Here is an 8538-nt window from a genome sequence, read left to right as displayed (position 1 = left end):
GTAGCAGTTTTAGCTGCAGGCAGTGGGAAGCTGAGGAGCTGGAGCTGAGACAGCAGAGCTGGAGGAGACACAAAGATGGTAGGCTTTGGGGTAAAACCCCTGGGGGGCTGGTCTAGGAAATATGGAGCCGGGACGGGAACTGCGGGCTGGAGCTGAAATCGCTGTAAGGGCTGGGGTAGGGACTGGAGAGCTGTTGCTGCAGTAAGGATTGGCAGGTTGGGGCTGGACTATGGGTACAAGAGGGGAGCTAAAACAACACAGAGCTACAAAAAATCCAAAAATCATACTCTGAGACCAAAAGCGGCACGATGTGTCACTGATGGGAAGATGTGAAGACAGAACTGAAACAGAAGAGCTGGCAGTGAAATAAAGCTTGTGCGTCAAGAGCTGAAATCACTGGGGCTGGGCAAGGGGACTCTGCAGGGCTCCGGCTCAAAGCCCTGCAGCGGTGCCATAGAGACTGCCAAGGCCATAGAAACTCTAGGGCTGACATAGAGCCTGTAGGATGGGTGTGCTGAAATAAATAGTCCTGTGATACTGCTGTTGGGGCTGGGTCTCGAGGCTGAACATGGGAGAGGGCGTGTGGACAGCTGAAAGTGGGAGGGGCTGGAAGAGGGCTGAAATGCCGACGCTGCTGGGATATTGCCTGCGTCCTTGGGGGGGACGTGCTGTATGGCCAAGGCTGAAATCACTGTTGGGGCTGGGCTATTGACTGCACGGTGGGCACAGACACTCTCGGGTCGGAGCTAAACCGTGGCAGAGCTGGGGCCAAGACAACCGTCCTGCCCCGTGACGGTGGAGATATTGCTGCTGCCGGAGTCGGAGAAACCCGTGCATGCTGCTAGAAGAAACCAGCTGGCTGTCAAATAAAGCTTGTGGGTCAACAGCTGAAATCACTGGGGCTGGGCAAGGGGACTCTGCAGGGCTCCGGCTCAAAGCCCTGCAGCGGTGCCATAGAGACTGCCAAGGCCATAGAAACTCTAGGGCTGACATAGAGCCTGCAGGATGGGTGTGCTGGAATATATAGGCCTGTGATACTGGTGTTGGGCCTGGGTCTCGAGGCTGAACACGGGAGAGGGCGTGTGGACAGCTGAAAGTGGGAGGGGCTGGAAGAGGGCTGAAGTGCCGGCGCTGCTGGGATATTGCCTGCGTCTTGGGGTGGAAATGCTGTATGGCCAGGGCTGAAATCACTGTTGGGGCTGGGCTATTGACTGCACGGTGGGCACAGACACTCTCGGGTCGGAGCTAAACCGTGGCAGAGCTGGGGCCAAGACAACCGTCCTGCCCCGTGACGGTGGAGATATTGCTGCTGCCAGAGTCGGAGAAACCCGTGCATGCTGCTAGAAGAAACCAGCTGGCTGTCAAATAAAGCTTGTGGGTCAACAGCTGAAATCACTGGGGCTGGGCAAGGGGACTCTGCAGGGCTCTGGCTCAAAGCCCTGCAGCGGTGCCATAGAGACTGCCAAGGCCATAGAAACTCTAGGGCTGACATAGAGCCTGTAGGATGGGTGTGCTGAAATAAATAGTCCTGTGACACTGGTGTTGGGGCTGGGTCTCGAGGCTGAACATGGGAGAGGGCGTGTGGACAGCTGAAAGTGGGAGGGGCTGGAAGAGGGCTGAAGTGCCGGCGCTGCTGGGATATTGCCTGCGTCTTGGGGTGGAAATGCTGTATGGCCAGGGCTGAAATCACTGTTGGGGCTGGGCTATTGACTGCAGGGTGGGATTGTGAGTGAAAATGGAATCTGCAGAGCTGAGAAAGGGACTGAGAGATGCCTGCTGAAATGATGGAAGGGCTGGAATAGTCACTATGGAGCAGGGATGGGGACTCTAGGGCTGCAGCTGAAAAGGACTGTGTGGCTGGGATATTGACTCTGGGCTGGACTCAGTGATCGTAGGGGGGGAGCTGAATTTTTGCAGAGCTGGAGTCAAGACAAAGATCTCTAGCAGTGTGCTTTTTGCATGGTGGAGCTGCTACCTAGAGCCCCATAAGCATCTCCTGTGGAAAAGCCACTGGCGGAGGATTCGGGCTAAGCAGTCAGACTCACATCACACACGCCGTGGCTAGGCTCAGCAAAGAGAGGCAAGAAGGGCCTTTTTGTACGATGAATTCCAGCAAGGTTTTTTCCAGCACCCTAAAGGGATCAGCGATAAAAAGACCTGGCCATGTGCTGTGCACAGGCCTAAATAGGGATCAGGAACCAATGGTCTAAGGGCACGGGGGTGCTACTAAGAGCAGGGCAGGGCTCAGTGATCTAGAGAGGGGACAGGAGCGGACACTGGGATACCACCACCAATAGGGAAGCAGGGAAAAGAGAAACTACCAGGACCGGGGGAATGGGCACACAAGAAACTGGGGCAAAGCACCCAGGAAGCGCCATTCTTTCAGCCTAGGCAGGCAAGACTCTATGCTGCGTCCTTCCAAGGCAGGAGCCTGGCAATTGCCCCAAGGGGTTCCAGGGACTCCACAAGAGAGCAAAGACTTACTGCTCTGTGGGCAACCAGGCCTCAAATGATGAACTCTTGGCTCTCCCATGCAGCCTCATTCCCCTTCCTGCAAAGGCTATGTGTGAGCTGTGATGGCACTCAGAGAGTTCACCCCTACAGAGCTGCTGCTGCTGCTGCTGCTGCAACCCCTGCACCGACCTACGTGCCCATAAATCTTACCGCAGCTGATGGGAGGGAGAGCTCACCTGTGCTTCCGCCACCAAAATACCCAAGCAGAGGCTGTGGCCACAAGAAGCAGCACCACAATGCTGATGCTGATGGCGGGGAGCGGCGGGATTTGGGGGGTCCCGGGGCCGGCACGGGGGTTCCCCGCGGCCCGGCCTGGCCCTGCCGGCACCAGGAAATCGCCGCCGCCGTCCTCTCGTGCCCGGAGCCCCGGCAGGACGCCGGCGCAGCGCCGGCTGCGGGCGGAGCAGGAGCGGCTCCTGCCGCCCGGAGCGCTCCCGGTCCCGATCGCGACCGCAACGCCGCCGCGCCCTCAGCCCGGGCCCCGAACCCCCCGGCCCCGATCCGCCGGCCCTGGCGGGAGCAGGGCCGTGAGGGGACAGCGGGGCGGGGCTCGCGGAGCCGAGCTGGGATTGGCGGGGCCGGCGCTGCCTCCGCTTGTGATTGGTTGGGCTCACCTGGCCGGCGCTTCCTCAACAGGGATTGGCGGGGCCGGCGCTGCATCCGCTTGTGATTGGCTGAGCTGGCCGGCCCTGGGGCATAAATAGCGCCCTGAGGGGGCGGGGGGGGGGCGGGGTCAGTCCGGCGGCGGGACGGGGAGCGGCGTTTGGAGCTGCGCGGTCGGTCGGCTGGGAGGAGCGCCGCTGCGCCGGGACGGGATGTCCGCAGCTGCCGGCCCGGGGAGCGAGGGTGAGCACGGACGCGACTCCCGCGTCCGCCTGCGCCAGTGTCTGGGGGCCGCCGGTGTCCTGGGGCAGTGGCGCCAGCCGTACCCAGGGCGGCCGGAGGCCTGGTGCGGGGCCTGGTGCGGCGCAGGACGACCGGCTGTGGCTACCAGGGGCCGGCGAGAAGCGCTTCTGTAGTTTCTGGATTTAAAGCAGTGTTTACAGGATCAGAAATAAAGCAGCAGTTTTTGCAGTTTTTCTTATTTTATTTTGCTTTTATTAGAAGTAACTATGTTTTTCATATTTATTGCATCTTTTCATTATTTTGCTTGTTTCAATGCATTAAATTTTGGCTCGTGGTTTTTTTTTTGTTTTGTTTTTTTTTTTTTTTTTTGTTGGGTTTTTTTTCTTTGTTTGTTTGTTTGGGTTTTTGTTTCTTTCTTTGTTTTTCTTTTTGGTGTGTTTTTTTTTTGTTTTTTTTTTTTTTTTGTTTGTTTGTTTTTTTTTTTTTTTCTAAATATCTGACGTTAATTCAGTAAAGGTTGTAGGGCTAGGGCTGAAACAGCAGTTGTGAGCCCAGTAGAGACAGAAAGCCCCAGGATGTGGAATAAAGCCCTTGGCACTAGAGGCACGCCCAAAACAGTGTGGAACGGTGGAAATGCTGGGGCTGGAGGGTTCTCCCCACGGGAGAAGGGGATGGCGCTGCAGCTCAGGGCCTGCAGGAGATGCCTGGCAGGTTACCAGCCCTTGCCCCGTGGTACCCAGCAGAGGCTGAGGCTGTGGGGGCTCGGAGGGCTCCAGGGCCTGAGAATCAACCCGTGGACACCTTTTGGGATGAGGGAGCAGGGGCCCAGTGGCTCTTTCCAGCCCCTGGTGCTGCCTGGGGGAGCTGAGGGGGCTTTTGGACAAGTGCTGGGCTGAGACCCAGGGGAAGGGGGGAGATACATGTTGGCCTTCGGGCTTCAAGTGTCCCCAAGGTTGAGAACCCAGGAGGGTGGGTGATACAACTCCTAAAGACATTGAAGTGATGACAATGACTGACTTGTGGCCTTCTCAACAGCCCCGGGCTGCAGTGAGAAGCAGTAGCAGTTTTAGCTGCAGGCAGTGGGAAGCTGAGGAGCTGGAGCTGAGACAGCAGAGCTGGAGGAGACACAAAGATGGTAGGCTTTGGGGTAAAACCCCTGGGGGGCTGCTCTGGGGAATATGGAGCCGGGACGGGACCTGCGGGCTGGAGCTGAAATCGCTGTAAGGGCTGGGGTAGGGACTGGAGAGCTGTTGCTGCAGTAAGGATTAGCAGGTTGAGGCTTGAATATGGGAACAGGAGCTGAGCTGAAACAACACAGAGCTAGAGCAAAAATAAAAAAATCATACTCTGAGAACCAGAAGCAGCATTTTGTGCCACTGCTGGGAAGATGTGGAGACAGAAGTGGAATAGAAGAGCTGGCAGTGAAATAAAGCTTGTGGGACTGAAGCTGAAATCACTGGGCACTGCAGTGCTGCAATTGCAGTCACTGTTCAAAGGGGATAGTGAATGTAGACCTGGGAAGCGACTGTGAAATGGGACATGTGCCCAGGGGTTGGTAATGGAATAAAGATTAATGGAATGGAGGTGGAATACCGTTTCTAGAGCTGAAGCTGAAACCGCACAACTAGAGACAAAAAAAGGACCCTGTTGTCTCAACCTGCAGCAGCTACACCTGGCAGAGACAGGCAGAAAAACGCACGCAGAGCTGGAAGAACTGTGCTGGACTTGAAATAAAGCTTGCGGGTCGAGAGCTGAAATCACTGGGGCTGGGAAGGGGACTCTGCAGGGCTCCAGCTGAAATCGCTGCAGCGGTGGCATAGAGACTGCCAAGGCCATAGAAACTCCAGGGCTGACATAGAGCCTGTATCATTGCTGTGCTGAAATCATTGTAGGCCTGTGATATTGATGTTGGGGCTGGGTCTTGAGGCTGAAATTGGGAGGAGAGGGGTGTACAGATGAAAAGGGATTGCTCTAAGATGGCTCCTTAGAAGCTGGCGCTGCTGGGATATTGCCTGGCTCTGGGTGTGGCACTAAAGGGCTGGGGCTGAAATCACAGTGGGGCTGGGATATTGACTGCAGGGTGAGCATAGACACTGTAGGGCTCAGAGCTGAATTGTTACCGGGCTGGTGCCAAGATGAAGATCCTGCCTATTTAAAGCAGGACAAGATTCAGGCTGCGGAGGTGGAGAAACACACACGTAGGGCTGGATGAAGAAGAACCCAGCTGGCCGTGAAATAAAGCTTGTGGGTTAAGAGCTATAACCACTGGGGCTGGGAAGGGCTTTCTAGAACTCCACTTGAAATCACCAGAGGGTGGGATAGACATTGTTAATGGCATAGGAACTATAGGACGGGTGTAAAGACTGTAGGATTTGTGTGCTGAAATCTCTGTAGGCCTGTGATATTGATGTTTGCACTGCCTATTGTGACTGAAAATGGAACAGGATCACTAGACCTGAAAAGGGGAATGGAAGATTGCACCAGAAATCCCAGGCTTGCACAGATATTGTCTGGGCCTGTGATAGCCACTGTAGGGCTGCTGCTGAAATCACTGTGGGGCTGCAATTGTGAGTGGTAATGGAAAGAAACCGCAGAGCTGAGAAAGGAACTGAGAGGTGCATGGTGAAATGATGAAAGGGCTGGCATAGTGACTGTGGGGCAGGGATGGGGACTCTAGGGCTGCAGCTGAAAAGGACGGTGCGGCTGGGATATTGACTCTGGAGTGGACTTAGTGATGATATTCAAATCAGCTGAATTGTTGCAGAGCTGGAGCCGAGACAAAGATCTCTAGCAGTGTGCTTTTTGCATGGTGGAGCTGCTACCTAGAGCCCCATAAACATCTCCTGTGGAAAAGCCACTCGCGGAGGATTCGGGCTAAGCAGTCAGACTCACATCACACATGCCGTGGCTAGGCTCAGCAAAGAGAGGCAAGAAGGGACTGTTGTTATGATAAATTCCAGCAAGGTTTGTTCCAGCACACCAGAGGGTTCAGGGACAGAAAGACCTGGCCATGTGCTGTGCACGGGCCTAAATAGGGATCAGGAACCAATGGTCTAAGGGCACGGGAGTGGTCCAAAGAGCAGGGCAGGGGTCAGTGATCTAGAGAGGGGATGGGGGTTCCAGGGACTCCACGAGAGAGTAGAAGAGTTGTTGCTCTGTGGGCAAACAGGCCTCACATGATAAATTCTTGGCTCTCTCATGCACCCTCATTACCCTTCCTGCAAAGGCTATGTGTGAGCTCTGATGGCACTCAGGGGCTTAACCCCTACAGAGCTGCTGCTGCTGCTGCAACCCCTGCACTGACCTACATGCCCATAAATCTTACCGCAGGTGATGGGAGGGAGAGCTCACCTGTGCTTCCGCCACCAAAATACCCAAGCAGAGGCTGTGGCCACAAGAAGCAGCACCGCAATGGTGATGCTGATGGTAGGGGATGTGCTGTGCTTTGCTGGGACAGGGAGGGAAGAGGGCGACTGTGTGAGGGTGACAGCGCCCATCAGGTGCTGCCCCTCACAGGGCCAGTGGCTGTCATCTGCAGCCTGCACCCCATGTCTGAATGGAACCTACCCCACGGGATGAGAAGGCTGTGGGCGCCCAGGCTCTGGTGGCTCACACGGCTGACACAGCTGTGCCCAGCACGGGGGGCCACGGCCAGGACACTGCAGAGCTGGTGGGTGAGGTCAGCCTTGGGCAGGATGGGGCTGCTGTTAAACGCCGGGCCCGGAGGCACCTCCTGGCCGTCCCGCAGCCAGGCCACGCTGATGGGATTGGGGTGGAAGCCGCTGGCGTGGCAAACAGGCAGCAGCCGCTCTAGCCTGGGGCTGTGCGCAACGACCGTGGCCACAGGCAGCTCTGGGGAATGAGAGCAATAGCGTGGGGCAAGTTCTGTGGGGCAGGGCTGGGCCCCAGCGTGGGGGTAGCTCTTGCAGGGTCACGGTGGGCTCACCTTGTCTCTCCAAAATTGCCATCCCATACCTCTTCAGCCTGAGGAAGTTGCTCTGCATATCCACATGGAGACAAAGTGCTCCATGAGCACTCTGACCTCTGCTTCTTGAGGCTCTTGCTGATCAGCTCTGCCACCTGTGATGGCTGCCATGACCCCCAGTGCTGTCTATCTACCTCAAAATCAGCGAGGTCTCTGCCACCCCAACTGACATTCAGCAAGCCCTGCCTTGTCGTATTGGGCTGCAGCACAGAACCTGCACAGAACTGCACCAGCAATGGCTCTGTCAAGGGAAAAGCCAGTGGAGAGGTCCCCTGAGTGTGTGGGACATGGATGGCATGAACTGGGGTTTGGCTGATGGCACATACAGGGATGGAGTGGAAAGCAGGGTGCAATGGCCAGCAGGGGGTCACACCATGCTTCAGGAGACCCCAGACACCCTGCAAGCCTACAGAAGCCTCTTAAGAATAGAGTAGATACTGGTGTGCGGTGCTTCTTTAAAAAGAATTCTGTCCTCCAAAAGATTTGCCCCCAGTTTTCTCTTTCGTGATTCTGGCTGTGTCAATCCTGCAGTTCCAGGAAATTTGGTGGCAGCTTTCTGACACGCAGAGGGGTTCCTTGTGCCACATGGCAGGAGCTCTGAGGGGCATTTTTGGTCTGCTGCCCTGCCCAACCCTGCTAGTCATATGCCCCAGCAGCTGCAGGGTTTCAGGAGCTCTTGCACCCGATGAGACATCAGATGCCATCCTGCTGAGGAGGAGGGCTCTGGCAGGGCTCCTTCCTCTACTCACACTGCTCTTCTGTCTGCTGAACTGTGGCGTGCACAAATTGGATGATATTGCACAAACTGATTTTGTACTGGGACGTGATCTTTTCCCCATCACCTTCAGCTGCAGCCTGGCTGGCCCGGGGCCAGTGGAAGCAGATGCTCCAGTGGGCAGGATGCACTGCTAAGATGCATATGTCCCCTACGAGTGCCACGCATGACACCTCAGCAGACCCGATGTTGGCAAAGAGGCCACTCAGGAGCTACTGGATAACCTGCAACTCTGCTAGGAGGGAGGATGGAGACAGGAAAGGGTGCAGGAAGGAGATGACTGGAGGTGCTAAAGGGGAAATGGCAAATGGAGGTGCTGGCAGGGGAACATGGGATTCAGATCAGATAGTAAGAAATTAATTTTCTGTGTGAGGGATAGATAAACACTGCCATATGTTACCCAAACGTATGGTGGAGC

Source organism: Zosterops lateralis, assembly GCF_965231275.1.
Source record: "Zosterops lateralis genome assembly, contig: HAP1_HAP1_SCAFFOLD_132, whole genome shotgun sequence".
Lineage (NCBI taxonomy): Eukaryota > Metazoa > Chordata > Aves > Passeriformes > Zosteropidae > Zosterops > Zosterops lateralis.
Note: the sequence above shows the minus strand (reverse complement) of the source record.